We start from the raw sequence: 23,357 nt of genomic DNA, 5'->3' as shown, positions 1-23,357 counted from the left end.
TTCTTTAGTTGATCTAGTTCATGATTTTCATGTCATGACCATATTTAGCTGTCACTTCTTTTGTCTTGGTCATATAGAGACATGCTTTGCATGATCCGCATGGGTATGAGCCTTTTATTCTAGATGGTATATCATTTGTATGTTTAAAATTACTCTGAGTAAGTTGGTCTCATAATTTGTGAGCTCTTCTCCAACTCAGTGAGACCCTGGCTCCTATTATTGTCGTCAAATCCTTGTCCAGATGTAGTATGTGCCAATGTTTTTTGTATAGTGTCCCTTATGTTTCTCCATTCTTGGCAGAAATCTCCCACCAACCTTGTCACCTCATTATCTTCAGTCCTTATGGTAGTTCCAAAAATCAGATTTTCTCTGTCAGTTTCAAGTGTAAAAGATCTGGCCCTCTTAATGCTCCTATAACTATATCCTCGTTGTTTTAATCTAGATGTTGACACCATACATTGTTGTTTGTAAACCTCTGAGTCAGAGCAATTACTCTGTAAACACAAAAAATCCCCTTTAGGGATGTTCTCTATTGTATGTGGAAAATGTGAACTAGTTTGATGTAGTACACTGTTCGTCGCATTACTGTTCCGGTATAAATCAGTTGCAAGAATCCCTTCAGAGTTTTTATAAATTTTCAGGTCCAAAAAGGAGATCGATGTATCACTGATATCGTGTGTCATTCTCAAATTGAGACAATTGTTGTTTAAGGCTTGGATGAAGCCCATTAAAATATTTTTATCCCCATCCCAGAGCATTATGATGTCATCTATAAACCTGTACCACATTACCATGTGTTGCGTATAGTTCTCATTTTCATCAGAAAAGATGTTTTCCCACTCCCACCAGCCTAGATATAAATTTGCAAAAGTGGGAGTGCAGGCTAAACCCATCGCAGTTCCTTTGGGCTGGATAAAGAACTTATCATCAAAAGTAAAAAAGTTGTACTGCAAAACAAAATGTAACAGTTGTAAAATAAATTTGTTAAATTCTTCATTATCCTCCATGTTTAGAAAGTACTCCACTGCTTTAATTCCTAAGGTATGATTGATACTTGTATAAAGAGCTTCCACATCCAGACACACCAGGAATTGTCCTTCCTCCAATCTTACATCATGCAGTTTCTTGAGTATATCCGATGTATTTCTTATATATGAGGTAAGTGTTAGAACAAAATGTAGATCAATGAATTTGCTCACCCCTTCTGATAAGCTGCCTATTCCAGACACAATAGGATGGTCAGGTGGAATTATTGGATTTTTATGAATCTTTGGTAATAGATAGAAGGTAGCCACTCTGGGATGTTCTGTCCAAAGGTAATCATATTCTGTGTTTGATATTATTCCTACATGTTTGGCACTATCAATGATTCATTTAAGAACTTCTTTAAATGTTTCCAGGGGATTTAATAAAATTTGTTGATAACACTGTTCGTCCAATTTCTGTTTTATAGGCTTCTTTTGTATATAGTTCTTTAAGCCAAATAACAATGTTTCCCCCTTTGTCTGATGGCTTGATAATAACATCCTGCCATGTCCTAATGTTTTTCAAGGCTTTTCTCTCATCTCCCATCAGATTATCATTCCATCTAAGTGGCCTTCTCTTGATATGTAATTCATCCAAATCCTTGGAGACCAAGATTGTAAAGATCTTAACTTCTGGGCAAATGGATTCTGATGGAAAGAATGTAGATTTCTTCTTGCATTTAGGTTTCTTGTACCAGATAATGTTTGAAATTTCTGATTCTCCTTGCAATTCCTCAAGGGCTTCTAGGACATTTTGTTCCATTTCAGTTATTCCATTTTGAACCATAACTAGGTATTGATTTAATGCAAAAAGTTTTTTTAAGTAATAGTTTCCAGCTGAAAAGCATCAAATCCTTTTCAAAATTGAAACAATTAAAACTAACAGTGGGTGAGAGGGATTAACCCCTACCCAGAACATCCTTTTCAGTTTGTGTGAGCCCATGACCTTACAAATTATTCTAAGATTGTCACTCATTTCTTCTGATTGCAAGTTGAATACCTGCTGGAGGATGGAAAATCCCATCTTGCTATTCCTCTTTTTGTTTGACCTTCCTGTCCTCCTCCTGATCCTTTGTATCTTCCCCTTGGTCTTCTCAGATTCCCTAAAAAAAGATGCACTGGTCATTGGTTCTGTATTAATAGATGATTTGGAATGATTATTGATGTTTGTCTCATCCCCAGATGACTCAAGCTCTGATGATGTGTAGTCCATTAAATAACTTTTAATGGACTTCATCCAGGCCTTAAAAAACAATTGTCTCAATTTGAGACTGACACACGATATCAGTGATACATCGATCTCCTTTTTGGACCTGAAAATTTATAAAAACTCTGAAGGGATGCTTGCAACTGATTTATACCAGAAGAGTACTGCGATGAACAGTGTACTACATCAAACTAGTTCACATTTGCCACCTACAATAGAGAACATCCCTAAAGGGGAATTTCTGCACTTACGGCATAATTGCTCCCACTTACAAACAACAATGTATGGTGTTAACATCTAGATTAAAACAACGAGGATATAGTTATAGGAGCATTAAGAGGGCCAGATCTTTTACACTTGAAACTGACAGAGAAAATCTGATTTTTGGAACTACCATAAGGACTGAAGATAATGAGGTGACAAGGTTTGTGGGAGATTTCTGCCTAGAATGGAGAAATACAAGGGACATTATACAAAAACATTGGCACATACTATATCTGGACAAGGATTTGACGAGAATTATAGGAGACAGGGTCTCACTGAGTTGTAGAAGATTTCCCAAGTTATGAGACCAACTTACTTAGAGTCATTTTAAACATACAATCGATAGACCATCTAGAATAAAAGGCTCATACCCATGCAGATCATGCAAAGCCTGTCTTTATATGACCAAGACAAAAGAAGTGACAGATAAATATGGTCATGATATGAAAACCATGAACTACATCAACTAAAGAACTAAAGGTGTAATTTATTGTGTCACATGCAACTGCAGTATGAAATACATAGGCATGACAACGAGAATGCTAAAAGAACGCATTTTAGAACATGTGGGCAATGTGAGAAATGCTGCCTCAGATCTTGCCAAGTTTAAACAGCTGACAGTGGTAGCTAAACATTTCTATCAAAAACACAACAGAAATTTGAAAAATCTCAAGGCTTTTGGTCTTGAGCAAGTATGTTTAGGGATAAGAGGTGGCGATCTAACACAAGAACTCTTAAGGCGTGAGAGTTTTTGGACTTTTAGATAGGGAGCTCTGTCTCCGGGGGGGGGGGGGGGGGGCTGAATGAATACATCAACTAAAGTCCCTTTCTTTAAATTCTAATCTTTGAATACTATGTGATTGCCTTGTCCAATATCAATATATTACTCTTCCTATTGAATTCCCCTTGGGATGATATTCATTAGGGCAGTTTGTGTTCAATATTACTCCCAATACATGTATATAGCATGTTCACTGATTGTGATTAGATATTTAACCTGACATTAGGAGCATGGAAATTAGCTCTATGGTATTGTGTTTTGTAATATACTAGGTCACATCTATCTATATGGGGAGTTAGTTTATGAATATTAATATATGAGAAACTTATATAAGGCACTCAATTTGTGATTATTATAAGCCCCCTTCAGAGATTTGTTATGAATGTATTTCAAGTTGTTTATTATTGAGTAATAGTGAATTTACAGCTGCTTTTACTATATCAACAAATTGAATGTTTCATTATGATTAACACACATTTATTAATTATTGAATTTATTCCAAGTCTATTTACCCATGAGGCAGCCATATGCTCTCTAAGTTCCAAGAAATTTTGGATAACATACAGTTATCCTGCATTTCCTCTTAGTAAATATTAAACTCATTTAGAATGTGTAGGCAGTGCAATATGTTTAGTTACAATGTATATACATGGTCTTTGAGCTTTGGGTATGATGCTATTAATCCACTAGTTACTATCATTACCTTTGAACTAGCAAATTGGCCTAATCACTCTTTTAGTACCGTTTTATCACTATGTTAATTAATGATGACATCTATTGAGTATGTTCTAATAACATTTAGTGGGACATAATTGTTTTTTTGTCCATTAAAATTATGAGGCTATAATTTATTTTATTTTGGATTATGATCACTTGTATTCCCTTTAGTGTCTCTGTCTTAAGATATATATATGGGCACATGGACATCCCATAATCAAGGATTTATATGGCATCTAGAACCGCCCTCAATTACTACTGCTATCAGTGAATGGCACTATAATGGATTACATTTGTGTTAATTCAATCACCAGGGTTACCTAATGGGTGCTGGAGAAGTTTGAAACTGACCACAACTGATTGGTCTGTTTTCTCCTTAAAGAAAGGGATTCCCCAGGCGTACATCACAATGATGTGACCAAGCCCCTTCGAGTGCGAAACGTACATCATCATGAGGCAATAGAATGAGGTCAGTGGACGCAGCGGCCAGGCACCATCCTGAGATGCCACGTGGAAGAAGTCTCCCACTGCTCTCACTGCTCCAACCTGTCCCTCACTGATACACACATACAGATCTCCACTTGCTGCATTTACACATACTGAATAGCAGCTTCCTGGATGGGTGATGTTTATCCATTACATGAGCTAAGTATATGGCATTGTGGATACCACTGCTTCTAACCGCTATATATTCTCTGCACAGACGTGCAAGTTTGTTACTTTGTATCTGGTTTAGGGCTCTGTGTGTTTTTTTGGTATCATGATACAGAAAAATCCCCCAGAGGATAATACTATGCATGTCATCTAGCAGTCTGGCAACTTTTATAACTTGGCAAGCACTGTATGTATATTTTTTCACCTTACATGCTTATGGATTAAATCCATGAGAGGCTTTTTTGCAACTGTTTGGTAATTATACATGCTGAATAGCAGCCCCCTGGATGGGTGGTTATTAACCACAGCATTAGCTAAGTATTTGGCAGTGTGGTTACCACTGTGTTACAGTGTTGCATATTCTCTGTGCAGACGTGCGAGCTTGCAACTTTGTATATGATTTTAGAACTCTATGATTTAGTATTGTTACAGAAAGTCTCCGGAGGTTAATACTATGCATGTCATTTAGCAGTCTAGAACCTGTTACACAATCCCTACAAGTACTGAATGTACCTTGTCATTCTTTATGCTTGCTTATGGTTTAAACCTAGGGGAAATGTTAAATGCTGGCAGGAGACAGTTTTTCTGTACACTGATCCAACTATAGTTCTGGAAAGACAGATTAGTTTTTCATATAGGCATTCAATTATGCACTGTGATTTCTCTCTGCTATTTTCTGTCTAATGATATATGACATATATGCTGAGATTGTGCTGTGATTGGTTCATGTACAATCAGACTCCTGAGCAAGCATGCCTTACTGTTATTAAAAGCTATTCATTTTCTTTATGCATACATTTTAGGGATTTATGATCACTCTAGGAATTACTAAGGATTGTTATAGGTGTAAAGTGTAAGAAATTTGCTGATTTATGTACAAACTCTACACTATTCCCAGTCCCTATGTTATACCTACAGCTAGATTAGTGATGTATTATAACTAGGCAAACCTGGCTGTTTTTCTGACAGTGTTTAGATTGATTTTGATTAATCTGTGGAACTGTGTGTGTGTCATTATTAAAGCCAATTAGGCGCATAATTGATTCAATCATTTTATTTTCGCATCGACAGACTGTAACTTTATGTTCAGTTTATGACTGTCACTTATATGTTACATGTGAATGATGTTTGTCTTTTGTTTGTATCAACTATCATTTTACGTGCTAATTTATTAAAATTAAGATTTAATTTAAAACTTTTTTTTAATAGCAGTGTCCCCAAAAAGTAGTTTTCTTTCTCTCTGTGTCTATTACTGTGCTTTGCTGAATCTGGGGAGCACCACCAATGCTTTAATTGATCCATGATTTGTGGTTGAAGAATTGTTTCACAAGTTGGTCCTGGTAATTAGGAATTTTTGCCTTACTTTGATCTGGATGGTCTTAGTGGGGCTTCATGCAATAGTCCTGTGCAATTTCCACCCTCTTGCAATATATTAGCTGTCTATAAACTAACAAGAAAAGGTAGAAAAAGAAGACTCCTTGTGTGGGGGCACTCTCAATATATATAAATCATAACTTTTATTTGATCTGTAAGATCAATCACAACTTATTCACAACAAAAAAAAGGATATAATAGGACACAAATGTATATATCTGTAGATATATTACTGAATCCAGTTAACTGGACTCAGTAATATATCTACAGGTATGTACATTTGTGTCATATTATATCCTTTTTTTTGTTGTAAGTTGTGATTGATCTTACAGATCAAATAAAAGTTATGTTTCATATATATTGAGCGTGCCCCCACACAAGGAGTCTTCTTTTTCTACCTTTTCTTGTTACCTGATTTACTGACTCTTGGAGAGCACCACCAGTTATAAAAGTATAGTATTATTCATTTGAGTGAAATTGCTATCACATTAAAACAAACTAATTACCGGTTAACACTTTATTACAATGCAAATATAGCGGGTTAGATACTTGTTCTCAGACCACCCCCCAAAAAGTTTTTTGCTGTCTATAAACTCCCTTTGCCTAAAGGGTCTGCACAATACTATGAGGTGGCATAATAATAATAATAATAATAATAATAATTAATAATAATAATAATAATAATAATAAATTATAATAATGTTATTTATATAGCACTTTTCTACTAAAGGACATTTGCCTTTAAAGCATATGAAGTGGACAGAAGCATCTGGCAGCAGGTAAGTATGTGTGAGTAGATAGGTGTATGCAATAAACTTTTGTTTGTCATGGTGTGTGAGTGTTTTGTATTTATTTAACGATTTATTTTACAGTGGGGGTACAGGTGTTGCTTGACTGCTGGCACTTGATGTTCCAAAAGTGCAAAAGGGCAGGCATGCTGGCATCTGTAGTCCCACTGTAAAATACAATAGTTTACTTAGATTTCCCACTTTATTACACCCGTATCCAATGCTCCAGGAGTGCAGAGATGAGCCCCGGGCTTCAGACGACCAAGCCTGGGGTTAAGGTCATCTGAAGCCATTTTTTCGGGGGTCCCCACCTCTCCTGAGATCCCTGGCTTGGCCTGACCAGCTTGGCCTGATAATGCATTGGCCCAGGAGCCCCGGTGAAAGTTTATTCAGGCTGTGGCATTACAGCCCAGCCATTTTGGGTCCAGTGCTAGTATTAAATATAGGGTGTACCCTACGCATTTGTTTTTCCCCCTATAATTAAAACCAGTACTGGCCCTGCAGCCTGGTACTGGTACCAAAAATATGGTGGAACCCTACTCGTTTTGTTCGCTATAATCTTAGGCACCATGATAGGCTGACAAGTCCGGGGCTGGTTAGGCTTTTTTGGGGGAACTCAAGACAGTTTTTGTTTTAAATTAACCCTTTTTTTTCTATTTAGAGGCAGAAACATACATGGATCACAGTGATCACAGACATGTGAATTTTTTTCACAAGTTTTTATAGGAGAGTTGTACCCTCTCATGAGAGTTTAGAAACTCTCTACTTGGTTAATTCCCAAATCCTGTCTTCACTAGTGAAAAGGTTCTCTAGTTTTGCCGATGGTGAATTGAAAAGAGTTTTCTAACACTCAAGTATTTTCCCGTAGCAAAGGAGATTTCTCTCCCGAGTTTGACATTAGTAAATTTGTGAGTGGGAAAAAATGTCCAAACTCTCCAGAGTTCGAAAACTCTTCCAAACTCGATTCTTAGTAAATTTACCCCCTGTAATCAAGTTGGATAGCAGGGCTCAGAAGCTGCTTCAACTTCCTTCGGTCCTGGTCATGTAGAGCTTTGAAAGACAGTAAGCCAATCTTTAAAACAATTTGCCATCTGATAGGCAGCCAGTGAAGGGAGTAGGAAATTGGTGTTAGGTGGCTGGAAATGGGCTGGTTGGTTAGTAGCCTGGCAGCTGCATTCTTTTTCCAGGGAGAACAAGGTAGAGGACATTGCAGTAGTATAGGCATATTTATATTAATGCATGTATGACCTTAGGCAGATCTTATGAGGGATTTAAGTGCTTGATTCTGGCTATGTTCCTCAGATGAAAAAATTATGATTTGATTGTGGCTGATACTTGATGTTTAAATGTCAAGCCACTATCCAGGACAACACCAAGACTCTGCACATGTTCTTTGTTTTGTAGTTCTAAACCCCAGAAGTGTAAATCCTTTTGGTTGGCTGTGCTGCAGACTTGTCCTGTGACATATCATAAGGACCTCTGTTTTAACAGGATTCAGTCACAGTCAACTTGCACTAATCCACTCCAGGAGGTCAGCTAGGCAGCCATTTAGAGTTGCTTTTGGGTTCTCAGTACCAGGAAGAAAGTACATGTACAGTTGTGTTCTATCTGCATAACAGTGGTAGACAAAGCCATGATTTCTGATTATTTAACACAGGGATAGCATGCATACTGCAAAAAGCATGGTACATACTACAGTATATAACTCTATGGGGCACTGCATGGAGGTGGCACTGTTGATGAACAGTTTACACCAGAAGAAACTCTCTATGACCTGACAGTGAGAAATGATTTGAACCAGCTCTAGACTCTGCCATACACTCCATAGAAAATGTTAGGCATTCAATTATAATCCCAAGGTCCATGGTATAAAATGCTGCAGAGAGATCCAGAAGGATTATGATTGAACAATCACCTCTGTCTCTTGCCATCAGAAGATTTTTAAGAACACACACCAGGGCTGTTTTAGTGCTATGTCTACTCTTGAATTCTGACTGGAAAGAATCATAAATATAATGGGTAGACAGGTGGGTTTCCAGTTGCATTGCAACCACTTTCTCAAAGACCTGTCCTAGAAAAGGAAAGTCTGATACCTGTCTGCAGTTGCTAATGCAGTCAGGGTCTAACAATTGCTTCCTTTAGTGGGTCAGGAAAAATGCCTGTCTGCAAAGAGCATTTGACTATTTTGACAATTACAGGGCCAATCATGTCCATACACTCTATGAGAATCTTGGTTGAGGTAGGGTCAAGATTACAGATGGTGGAACACAACATTCATATAATTTTATCAATGTCTTTTATATCCATTATGTCAATTATTAGCTGGTGACATGTCACCAAATCCAGGCCCAACACACATGCCACACCCACAACGAGCTATAAAGCCAGCTAACCTTATAAACATTGCGTGCCTCCCCTCACCCTCCAAGTCACTAAAATGTGCCTTATGGAATGCATGCTCTGTCTGCAACAAACTAACATCCATCCATGACCTCTTTATTTCAACTAACCTCAACCTTCTGGCGATAACAGAAACATGGCTCACGCAATCAGACACTGTCTCCCCTGCTGCACTTTCATATGGTAACCTACACTTCTCACACACCTCCAGGCCTGGTAATTGTAAAGGAGGTGGGGCAGGACTTTCACCCTTTCTCTCTGCGAGTTGCTGTTATCTATCGCCCACCTGGGCCACCTCAACAATTTCTGGTACATTTTTCATTTTTCTGCCTGGCTCCCTCACTTCCTATCCTCTGACATCTTCACCATCATTATGGGTGATTTCAATATCCCCATTGACAGTCCACAATCTCCTCATGCCTCCAAACTACTCTCTCTAACCTCCTCTCTTGGCCTCTCCCAATGGACTGACTACGCTACTCATAAGGAAGGCCACTGCCTTGATCTTGTATTCACCCGACTATCCTCAGTCTCTGATTTCACTAATGCTCCTCTCCCTCTCTCAGATCACAACCTTATCACCTGCACACTCTCCTCAATTACATCAACCTCAAAGTCAGTGAAATCAACCAAACCTCCTAAAACCCACAGAAATATTAATGCTGTTAACTTTCAACTATCTACCTCTCTACAACAAAAACTCTCACCAATTTCTACATTCACTTCTCCTGAGACTGCTGCATCACACCTAAACCAGATTCTAGAAAAAGCCCTCAATGAAGTAGCTCCAGCTACCAAGCACACACCACGTAAACTTAGACGTCAACCATGGCATTCTAACTTTACAAGGCATCTACAAAAACTCTCACGTAAAGTTGAACGTCAGTGGTGAAAGTCTCTTACTCCAAGTGACTTCCTCACATATAAGACTATCTACAACTCTTATCGTACTGCTCTGAACACTGCCAAACAAACATATTTCCAATCTCTTATCTCTGCTCAAGCCTCTAACCCCAAGCGACTTTTTAATACATTTAAACTGCTTCTTACCCCTCCCTCACCCAATCCACCTGCTACTATCTGTGCACAAGATTTGTCTTCCTATTTTAGGGACAAGATTGATGAGATCCGAAATGAAATGGTATGCTCTTCCGCAGCTAGTAACCTGCTCAATTCGCTACCTGTATCCTCTTGCACATTCTCTTCATTTGATCTCACAAATGAAGATGAAGTATCTTCCCTCTTCTCATCCTCCTACTCTATTACCTCTCCTCTAGATCCTATACCCTCACAAATCAGTAAAGCTCTGTCTCCTGTGCTTATCCCAACCCTAACTAAAATCTGTAATCTCTCTCTCTCTCTACTGGCATCTTTCCATCACTGTTCAAGCATGCAGTGATTACTCCTATTCTGAAAAAACAAAACTCTGATCCCAACACTCTCTCAAATTACCGTCCTATCTCCCAGCTCCCATGCCCCTCCAAGCTACTTGAGAGACTTGTCTACACCCGCCTCACACACTTTCTTAACTCACACAACCTATTGGACCCACTTCAGTCCGGCTTCCGTTCCCAACACTCCACAGAGACAGCACTGACTCTGGTCAAGGCTAAAGGCCATTACTCACTCCTAATTCTTTTAGATCTCTCTGCTGCTTTTGACACTGTTGACCACTCTCTTCTCATACAAACACTACAATCCCTTGGTTTTAAGGACACTGCTCTTTCTTGGTTCTCTTCCTACCTATCTGATCGCTCTTTCACTGTTCATTTTTTCTGATTCTGCCTCCTCTTCGCTACCTCTATCAGTTGGAGTACCTCAAGGCTCTATGTTAGGGCCTCTGTTATTCTCAATCTATACCTCCTCTCTTGGCAAACTAATCAGCTCTTTTGGATTCAGTACCATCTGTATGCGGATGATACTCAAATCTACCTATCTTCCCCAAATTTATCACCAACTGTACTTGTCCGTGCCACTGAATGTCTTTCTGCCATCTCATCTTGGATGTCATCTCGCCACCTGAAACTTAATATTTCTAAAACAGAATTAATTATATTTCCACCAGCCAACAACAGTTACCAACCTGATCTCTCTATCACAGTTGATAAGTCGACAATCCACCCTGCCCCACAAGCTCGCTGCCTAGGTGTCATCCTTGACTCTGAACTGTCCTTTGTTCCCCACATTCAATCTGTCTCTAAATCATGTTACATACATCTAAAAAACATATCCAAAATTCGACCATATCTCACACAAGACACTGCAAAAACTCTAATCCATGCACTTATTATTTCCCGCCTTGACTATTGCAATAGTCTCCTTACTGGTCTTCCCAAAAACAGGCTATCGCCATTACAATCAATTATGAATGCAGCTGCAAGGCTTATCTTCCTTGCCAAACGTTCCTCATCTGCTGCCCCGCTCTGTCAGTCCCTCCATTGGTTGCCGGTTTTCTACCGTATTCAATACAAAATACTCTTACTTACACATAAGGCTATTAACCAAACCACACCAACATACATCTCTTCACTCATCTCAAAATATCGCCCTACCCAACCTCTCTGCTCAGCACAAGATCTGCGTCTCTCATCCCTATGCATTACTTGCTCCCACTCACGGTTACAGGACTTTCTTCAGGCTGCACCCACTCTATGGAATGCCTTACCACGCACAATACGACTTTCCTATAGTCTCCAATCCTTAAAGCGATCCCTGAAAACTCACCTCTTCAGGCAAGCTGATCAGATCCCAGAACCACCCACACAACCTTCATAGTTTCCATATCTAATTACATCCCCTTTTACAGTCCACATACAACCTCACACATCGTCTTTCTATCACAACCTCATGACAATTGGCCGACATTCCTGTGTGACTGGATCATGCAGCCAACCAAGAAACTGTGCATTGTGGCTGGACCAAGATGCAATATATAGCACCTATCCTTGTGTATTACTGCCTATTTCCCTATAGATTGTAAGCTTGCGAGCAGGGCCTTCCTACCTATATATCTGTCTGTTATTACCCAGTTTTGTTCTATCAATGTTGACAATTGTAAAGTGCAACGGAATATGCTGCGCTATATAAGAAACTGTTAGTAAATAAATAAATAAATTCTGTTCCATGGAGATAGGTGGCTAACCATGGCAGGCTTGATAGTTTGGCACACCTTTGATGGCACTGTGGTGATTTTCCAGCCCAGATGGAGGAAACTTTATCTGCAAAGAATTTTGCATACTCATTGCATCTTGACTGGGAGAGGGTTTCATCAAACTGCAGGCATGCTGGTTTGCAAACCATCTCCACTGTACGAAAAGCTGAGCTGGTCTATTATTTACTGCCTTGATCTAATTTGAAAGGAACTCTATTTTCTTACTGGTGATTGTTGACTGATATTCTCCAATATGTTTAACTATTTTTAACTTATTCTCTACCAGGTTTGTCTTCCTCCATTGTCATTGAAGTCTACAACCCATTTACTTTAGTTAACTAACACTATTGTAAACCAAGGGGCTTGACGATGTGGAACGATAATATCCATTGCAGCTGTCACATCCCTGTTATAGTAATGGACTAGAGAACAAGGATCTTCACAGACCCCCATTACCACAGAAAGATAAAGGTTTGCTGCAAGAGCCAAGACCCCTCCTTGAACGATACCTTGTCATTTCTATGGGTAAAGTTCTATTTTAGAGAATTGTGACAGCAAAGCAATTTTATTGGTGGTATGACCATGTGCCTGGTTTTATATTTAGGTCAGAGACCTGTAATCCAACCTGGAAGACAAGGCCACTTTTAAATGTAGCAGAATGGAGGACTTGTGTGAGGCCAAGAGCATTCATTGTGCACAGAAGATCTAGGCTAAGGTGTGAGAGTTCATCTACCCATGCATTGAAATCCTGAAGGATCACCCATCTTTGATGCTCCAAAACTAGTCCAGCAACAATATCTGCAAAATCTTGTAGAAATAATTTTCCATCTCCTTGGGGGTAGTAAATGAGATGTACTCTGAATCCTAATTCTGTAGAACTCTGAGCATCAATGCATTTGAATGAGTAAGTAAATTCCAATGAGTGGACTCTAAGTTTAAGTTCTTTTTTTAAAGCAGATGTTCACTCCCCCTCCCCTGCATTTAAGTCTTAGGTTGTGAATGACAAAGTAATTTGTTGAAAATACAGCTTCCAAGGTAGGTGCTGCATTTCTGTATAGCCAAGTCTCTGTGATACAGGCAAGATCTGAAGATTTAATAAGATTAGCAATTGTATCAATCTTGTTTCTTAAAGATCTAGCATTACAAAGGATGTACCTGATTGGGCATACCAGAGAACCTGTAGTTTCCTTTATCTTGAGTGTGGAAGCTCTGGGGATGTTAGTCACAGAGCGAGAATTTACAGAACTGTTCTTCCAAACATAGGGTCATCTGTACCACTTCTATATGTCTCCTATGTGAAATTGGTGTGACTGAAGGCAAGGAACTTAGGTGGTTAAAGCATATAAAAGATTTTTGACCTCTCTTCCCATGACTGCCCTGCTGAGTGTTGCCAAGAAATTTAAGAATGGAAGTTTGTGCTGGATCAATAGGAACTGCCACACAGGGTGGGCAGAGTGAAACCATAAAGATGGAGATGTAAAAATACATTGGGTCATCAAGGAGAAAGTAAGTATGAATTGCATTTGATCATGAGAGAAGATCAATAAAAATTTTCTTTTACTTTTTTCTCAATTCTGTGTGCATTCCAGAAGTTAGTTGTAATACAGTAGGATTCCTGCACAGTCTAATTTATTTTGCTATGTTCAGTTGCTTCCCTCTTTTACAAAAGGTATACTTTTAACTAGGAGTATCTAAATAAGCTAACTCTTCATTTTAGTTGCTGATTTAAAGTCACACGAATTATTCAAGGTCAAAGCAGGCTTGTGGAAAGGTTTTAGAAGCCATTACTTTTGTGTATGTGTGAAAATATGAGTGTGAGTTTCCTTTTGAAGAGGATATTCCGTGAAAGGGTAAAGATAACATGTCTGCAGGGAAAAAGATTGGATCCTTTGTTTTAAGATGGACAGACCTCCAGATTTCAGAGGTTGGGAATATTGTATTTTAGATTATTAATGGAATACATTTTAGTAATTTGCTGAGCAGAGTACAGAAGTTAATGATGTATAAGTTGGGCTGTATGGAGCCAATTATAGTTTGATGGTAATAAATGAGAGCAGAATCACTCAGTAATATATATGGAGAGATAACAATTTTTATAATAACTGCTGCGATTGGTTAAAATGTGTTCAGTTTCTTAGTCAAATTGTGGGGGATAATTACAAAAGGTAATATTATATCTAGATTCTAAGTCAGAAGTTACAAATGCATTGAGATTTTGTGTGAAGTGCAAAGAGAAGATAATCAGAGTGGCTAACACAAAGTATATTGCCTATACAATTTAGCTGTGTTAAGTCAATATCGAACATCCCATTCTTTACCTGCATTGAGAAGGAAAAGCTCAGACCATGTTGATGATTTGCTTTTAGTGATCCTGCTGCTGCTATTAAACATTCTATAATGCACAGTGCAAAAGTGTGCCCCCTTCTGGTCATGTAGCTTTGACAGCTTCACATTGCACCACCACTCTCTGACAGTAATGTCACCTACTTAAAATGGGATATAATTATATGTCTTGATGGGCACCATGATCCCAATAAGAAGTAAATACAGAGAATAATATAGATTAATTATATACAAATAGATCACTTAAAAAAACATTAAAAAACTCATTACAAACAAAATCCAAACAAATAAAATGCTTCCCAAAGCAATGGAAGATACATATATGATTGAGAACAAATGTTCCAAGGACTCCAAATTCTCTCACCCTTTAAAGTGATTGGGGCGGGCTCATGCACAAGCAAATGACAGTCCCGGGTGGAGCACCTCAGCACCACCGCAACAAGTTTAAGATGAAAATAGGTGAGGATACAGGTTTCAAATACCATCCTTTCAAGATTTAATCATGCCATCCAAATGACGCTTTTTGGAGCTATTCTCCTTCTAGGCTATTTATACCCCTCTCTAAGGATAATCAGGGCAATAATCCTTCAATTTCCACATTCCGTCAACCGAAAGTGATGTGTTTGCTCCATTCATCAACTTCCGGTTGTGTTCCACATGGGAGAGACGTATGCGTTCCAAACACTCAATTGCTGGGAGCATTCCAAATGGTGGCCATTTTGTTGAATACTTCTGCTTTGCATCCAGGAACTCTAAGGACTTTGTTGACACTCATTATGACTGCTTCTGGAATTGCTTTTTACATGTTTCCCAACTTCCATTACCCTTATACTAGGCTGTACTTAGTATTCCAGCCAAGTTCATCCCTGTTACCAGACAAGGGGAACTCTCCATAATTTCCATATGTAACATGCAAATATAAAAAAGAGAAATTAATATGTAATATTAATATAGTAAAATATTTAAAAATATTAAAATATATTTGATCACTATATGTTAGGTCACTATATATACAATGAATATTAATAAATATGTTAGATCACTAAATACTTTCTAAATTAATCCAAAAACCATTTTAACTCAAAATAGGAATTATGTCAATTTACATGTAAAGTATTTAAAATAAAAATCCATCTCCTTTCATGTGAGCTAACTTAGTTTCCACATATTTTTGCCTCTAATTTCTTTTCACCTGTTGGATGCCTGAAAATCTAATAATGGCTCCCTCTCATTTGTCATGAATAGTGGAAAAATGTTCAGAGAGGGTATCAGTGGTTAGCCCCTTCCTAATATTGTATACATGCTCTGCTGACCTACATTTTAGACTTCTTAAAGTTTTACCTATGAAAATTTTTCCACATTAACATTCTAAAAGTAAAATAACATTCCTAGGGGTAAATTTACTAAGATGGGAGTTCTATTAAGAAGTGTAGTTGCCCATTGCAACCCGATTACAGATATTATCTTCTAGAAGGTGCTACATAAATGAAAAGTAGATTCTGATTGGTTGCTTTGGGCAACATCACTTCTTAATAGAACTCCCATATTAGTAAATTAACCCCCTAGAGTTACAAGTAATCTCTAATTTTATATCTTTTGCCATTAACATGAAACTCAGTGGTTTTCCTATTCACATCTTTATTTGTAGTGATCATGCACATCAGACAGGATCCACAATGGTAAAATCATATTGTTCTCACACTGGGTTCTTTATCAATATAAAGTACATTCTTTACCACATATTTCTTTAAAGAAGGGGCCTTTTAGATACTGTATGAATTTTAGATTTTCTGGTATCACTCTTCCTAGAACTGGGTAATCTCTTAGGATTTGCCAGTTCTTTTTGATGATACCCTCTGTCCTTCTTTAGTGTGCCCCATATTCAGTAATAAAGGTTATTATAATTTTGTTAATTTCTTTCTTCTTTTGTTTTATCTTTTACCAGATCCTTTCTCTATATTGCATGGACCCTAAGTTTTGCTTTTTCCAATACTTCCTTTGGATAACCCTTTTGTTCATAGCCTATAAATATCTCTTCTATTTGTTCATTTAAAGTACCTTCCTTAGTGCAATTCCTCTTTAACCTCAAATATTGTCCAAGGGATATATTCTCTAGCCACCTTCTGTGATGTTCACTCCTTATATCAATATAGGAGTTAGAATCTGTGGTTTCCTATGTGTTTTTTGCAAATAATATTTCCTTCAATATATAGGACCAAGTCTAAAAACACTAATACTTTATTGCTAACATTAAAAATCAACTGAATATTAAAATATATTCTTCAAAATACTACAAAAATGATCTAAATAGGCTTTTCTCCTCTCCAAATAAGAAATATGTCATCTATAAACCAGCACTAGCACACCAGGTTTTCCTCCTCCACCAACAAGGTGTTAATGGTGGATTCCTCCCAGTAGGTCATAAATAAATTGGCATCACTGGGGGCAAACCTGGTTATCATGGCATTAACCTTTTTTTCAGGAAAAAAGTGCCATTTAAATAAAAATAATTATTTTTAAGAATAAATGCAATCACTTCTATTATAAAACTCTTACAATCTTCAGAATACTCACTGCAATTTAAAAATAATGTAACTGCTTATCTTCCTTTTTCCCATTTGATCACTGTATACAAACTGCTAACATCAGCCCTGGCAAAAAACAATCGGTGCCCCAATTTTAACCTTCTAATTTCCTTAAAACATCCACTGTATCTTTAAAAATGGTTTAGTTTTATAAACCAAGGGTTGTAGATAGAAGTATATTAAAGCAGATAAATTAGATGTGATACTGTTGGTTCCAGTAATAATGGGGTAACTTGGGGGTTTGGTGAGATCCTTGATTTTTGGCAAGATATAAATTGTGGGGCTGAAGGAGTTTGACACTTTAATAAAATCCATCTCATTCTTGGAGATGGTGCCTTTTTCAAATGACCTACAGTATTAGTCAATTCCAAGAGGTTTTTTGAGATACTTGTGGTGGGATCACCCCTAAGTTTATTATAGGTCAGCTGGTTTCCAAGCTGCCTATTCATCTCCTATATATAATCATATTTATTCATTAAAACCACCCCCTTTTTGTCTGCTGGTTTAATTATCACACTTTCATTCTTTGTAAGGTTTTAATTGCTTTCCATTCTTTTCCAGCTATATTTTTCATTTTATTACTGGTGAGCTTTCTTAATTCTTTGGTTAGAAATTGAATTAAAACAATCTATATATACTCCCTTTACATACTTTGGATAAAATTTAGACGGGGGCTTTAAAGTGGCTTTCTCTTTCTCCTCCCATATTGGCTCTTCAGATTCTTCTTTCATCAGAAAGAATTTCTTCACACAAAGTTTTCTTATGAATTTTTAAAGATCCACATATATACAAAAAGGATTCACATTAGCTGTGGTGGTGGATTTTAAACCTTTGTCAAGAATTTTTTGTTCATCTTCTAAAAGTTCATAATAACTTAGATTGAAGACTTTACCCATATTTGTGGTTTCTCCTGAATTATTTACTTTACAGGGAACAATAGACCTCTATTTATACTTATATTTGTTTTTTGTTCCTCCTCTATTCCTCCCTATTGTTTGTTTCTTCTTCTCAATCTTTAATCCTATATGCGCGTTTATACTCTCTTTTTTTAATAATTCCATTGTTTAGACCCCATCTAAACAGTTTTTGTTTATTTTTTACTGACCTATATAGTGATCTCCAACTTCCCATTATCTTTAAAGGGGTATTTAATGGGAAATTTTCCCTTTTCGGGGGACTTTTTCTTTATCTTTGTTTTCTATGTCCTCTCCCAAATTCATAGAGATATTATTGATTTGTGACATTTCTATATTCCTTTGATATTTCTTTCATTATTTAATTTTTAATTCATTTGTACATTTCTCCATCTTACACATTATTTCTTTATCCTTAATTTCAACCTCATCTAAATCTATAAAGGGTTCAATTAATAATTTCAAGGAATCTAATGATTGAGCTCTGTTAAGTCTTTATGTATTTCCTTTAATATCAGATCAATAAGTGCTAGAGAACAACTTGGTAAGATTTTATTCCATTCGTCTTTAAAGCCCCCCTAGCATTATTAAATTGAGATCTTTTGAACTTTTAGACCTTTTGGAATCAATTTATTTTTATAATAATGTTTCAAAGTGACCACCTCCCACCAGAGACAAATTTCTTTTAGGATATTTCTCTCTAATTTATCCTATACAGCGGTCAAATCTTCATCATGTACATTTAGATTTTGAGTTTTGTTAATGGAGAAAACCTCCTTTAGTAGACCACTCCTTGAATCTCTATATGTAAACATCCTTGCTGCACCTGAATACTGATGGTGTAAAAAATAGAACTCTAGAGTATAAATATAGTATCCTCTCTGTTGCACAAACATTAGGGATCAGGCTGCCCAAGACAAAAAAATAAGGGGACATCTCATCCCTTATACAAATAAATAAAATGGGATATATTTATGCATCTTGATGGGTGCCACGATCCCAATAAAATGTAAAAAAAAGATAATTTTATAGATGAATTTACTCACGAATAGATCACATAAAAAACATTAAAAAACACATTCCAAAAAAATCCAAAGTGATTGCGGTGGGCTCATGCACAAGCAAACACTGGTCCCAGGTGGAGCACTGTGGCACCACCGCAACAAGCTTAAGATGAAAATAGGTGAGAATACAGGTTGCAGATACCGCCCTTTCCAGATGTAATCATGCCATCCAAATGACATGTATCTGAGCTATGCTCCTTCCTCAAGCTAGTATGGCATTCCTGTATGGTTCAAGGCTATTTATACCCATCTCTAATGATAATTAGGGCAATAATCATTCAATTCCAGAACCCGTCAACTGGAAGTGACGTGTGCAATCCATTCATCAACTTCCAGTTGTGTTCCACATGGGAGAGATGTATGCGTTCCATACACTCAACTTCTGGGTGCATTCCAAATGGTGGCCATTTTGTTGAATACTTCTGCTTTACATACCAGAGCTCTATGAACTTTGATGCCATTTTTTACATGTTTCCAAACTTTCATTACCCTTATACTAGGCTGTACTTAGTATTCCAGCAAAGTCCATCCCTGTTACCAGAACTGGGAAACTCTCCATAATATACATATGTAACATGCAAATATAAAAAAGAGTAAAATTATTATGTAATTTTAAAATAGTAAAATATTGTTATTTAATTATTTTAATATTACATATTAATTTATCTCTTTTTTTATATTTGCATGTTACATATGGATATTATGGAGAGTTCCCCACTTTTGGTAACAGGGATGGACTTGGCTGGAATACTTAGTATAGCCTAGTGTAAGGGTAATGGAAGTTGGGGAACATGTAAATAAGTTGTTCCAGAAGCCATCATAACAAGTTGCATCAAAGTTCATAGAGCTCCAGGATGCAAAGCGGAAGTATTAAACAAAATGGCCACCATTTGGAACGTACCTGGTAGTTGAATATATGGAACGCATACATCTCTCCCTTGTGGAACACAACAGGACATTGATGAATGGAGCAGACACATCACTTCCAGTTGACACCATCTGAAAGTTGAAGGATTATTGCCCTGATTATCCTTAGAGAGGGGTATAAATAGCCTTGAACCATACTGTCATGCCATACAAGCCTGAGGAAGGAGCATAGCTCTGAAATGCATTGATTGGAAAAAGTATGATTACATCTGGAAAGGACAGTATTTGAAACCTATACCCTCACCTATTTTCAATGTAAGCTTGTTGCGGTAGTGCCAAGGTGCTCAACCCAGATCCAGCATTTACTTGTGCATGAGCCAATTTAAATCACTTTAAAGGGTGAGAGACTTTGGAGCCCTTAGAACATTTGTTCTCCATCATATATGTTTCTTCCATTGCTTTGTTAAGTATTTTATTTGTTTGGATTTTGTTTGGAATCTATTTTTTAATGATTTTATGTGATCTATTTATCAATAAATTCATCAATTTTATTCTCTGTATTTACATCTTATTGGGATCATGGCACCTATCAAGACATATAATTATATCCCATTTTAAGTATTTGTATAAGGGGTGAGGTTTCCACATATATATCTTGGGCTGCCTAATCCCTGATTTTTTGCACACCAGAGAGGATACTATATTTATACTCTATACTTCTATGTTTTACACTATCAGTATTCAGGTGCAGCAAGGATGTTTACATATAGATATTCAAGGAGTTATCTTCTAAAGGAGGTTTTCTCCATAGACAAAACTCAAGATGTAAATGTACATGATAAAGATTGGAAGAGTGTATTGGAGAAATTAGAGAGAAATATGCTAAAAGAAAATCGTCTTTGGTGGGAGGTGGTCAATTTGGAATATTATTATAAAAATAAATTGGTTCCAAAAGGTCTGAAAATTCAAAAGATCCCATCATTTAATCATGCTAGGGGGGCCTTAAAGAAGAATGTAATAATAACTTACAAAGTTGTTCTCTATCACTTATTGATCTGATATTAAAGGAAAGACATAAAGACTTAACAGAGCTCAATCATGAAATAAATTCCTTGAAATTATTAATTGAACTCTTTATAGATTTAGATGAGGTTGAAATTAAGGATAAAGAAATAATGTGTAAGCTGGAGAAATGTACAAAGGAATTAAAAGTAAAAAACTAAATAAATATCAATGTGATATAGAAATGTCATATATCAATAATATCTCTATGAATTTGGAACAGGAAATAGAAAAGAAAGATAAAGAAAAAGTCCTTCAAAAAGGGAAAAATATCCCATTAAATACCTCTTTAAACAAAATGGGAAGTTGGAGGCCACCATATAGGTCAGAAAAAAGTAAACAACAAATACTGTTTAGATGGGGGTCTAAACAATGGAATTATTCCCAAAAAAGAGAGTATAAACCCACATATAGGAGGGGGTTTAGGGGAAATTTCACCCCTAGATGGACTAGAAATTAAAATCATCCAAGAGAGGAGTACAATGTCCTGATCAGAAATTGTTTTAAACACTTGGGAAATGCCTTTAAGGGAAAACATAACGTCTTTTTTGAGATGAAACCAGTTGTCCCCGAGACAGGATTAAAGATTAAGAAGAAGAAGAAAATAACAATTACAGGGAATAGAGTAGGAATAAAAAACAAAAACAAAAATAAGTATAAAAATAGATCTATTGTTCCCTGTAAAGTAAATAATAAAGGAGAAACTACAAATTTGGGTAAAGTATTCAATCTAAGTTATTATGAACTATTAGAAGATGAATGACAAATTCTTGAAAAAGGTTTAAAGTTCACCCACAGCTAATGTGAATCCTTTTTGTATATATGTGGATCTCCAAAAATTCATAAGAAAACTTTGCGTGAAATAATTCTTTCTATTGAATGAAAAATCAAAAGAGGCAATAAGGTTGGAGAAAGAATAGCCACTTTTAATCTCCGGTCTAAGTTTTATCCAAAGTATGTAAAGGGAGGACATATAGCTTGTTTTAATTCAATTGAAATGAAAGAATGAGCTCCCCAATAATAAAAATAAAAATATAACTGGAAAAGAATGGAAAGCAATTCAAACCTTACAAAGAATGAAAGTGTGATAATTAAACCTGCAGACAAAGGGAGGGGGGGTGGTTTTAATGAATAAATGTGATTATATAGAAGAGATAAATAGGTAGCTGGGAGACCAGCTGACCTATAAAAAACTTAGGTGTGATGCCACCGCAAGTATCACAAAAAAACTCTTGGTATTCACTAATAGGACATTTGAAAAAGGCACCATCTCCAAGGATGTGATGGATTTTATTAATGTGTCAAACTCCTACAGCCCCAAAATTTTTGTCTTGCCAAAAATCCACAAGGATCTCACCAAACCCCCAGATTGACCCATTATTGCTGGAACCAACTGTACCATATCTAATTCATCTGCTATGATAGACTTCTATCTATAACCCCTGGTTTCAAACAGTAAATCTTTTAAAAGTTACAGAGGATGTTTTAAGGAAATTAGAAGGCTTTAGTTAGGTCAAAAATTGATTTTTAGATAGTGCTGATGTGAGCAGATTGTATACTGTGATCGAATAAGAAAAAGGAAGATAAGCAGTTACATTATTTTTAAATTGCAGTGAGTATTCTAAAGATCTTAAGTTTTATAATAGAAGTGATTGATTTTATTCTTAAAAATATATATATTTTTTATTTTAATGGCACTTTTTGCCTACAAATAAAGGGTACCACCCTGGGCACCAGGTTTGCCCCCAGTTACGCCAATTTGTTTATGGCGTACTGGGATGAATCCTCCATTTACGCCTTGTTGGTGGAGGGGGCAAACCTGATGTGCTGGTGGTTGTTTATATATGACATATTTTTTATTTGGAAAGGAGAAAAGCCTCTTTAGATAATTTTTGTAGTATTTTGAGTAATAACTATTTTTATATCCAATAGATTTTTAACATTATCAATAAAGTGTTTCTGTTTTTAGACTTGGTCCTTATTATAGAAGGAAATATTATTTGCACAAAGACACATAGGAAACTGACAGACTCTAACACCTATATTGACATAAGGAGTGCACATCACAGAAATTGGCTAGAGAATATTCCCCTTGGACATTATGAGATTAAAGAGGAATTGCAATAAGGAAGGCATTTTAAATCAACAAATAGATAAGATG

Source organism: Taudactylus pleione, unplaced genomic scaffold (genome assembly GCF_031769625.1).
Source record: "Taudactylus pleione unplaced genomic scaffold, aTauple2 ptg000627l, whole genome shotgun sequence".
Lineage (NCBI taxonomy): Eukaryota > Metazoa > Chordata > Amphibia > Anura > Myobatrachidae > Taudactylus > Taudactylus pleione.
This window is presented reverse-complemented; position numbering follows the sequence as displayed.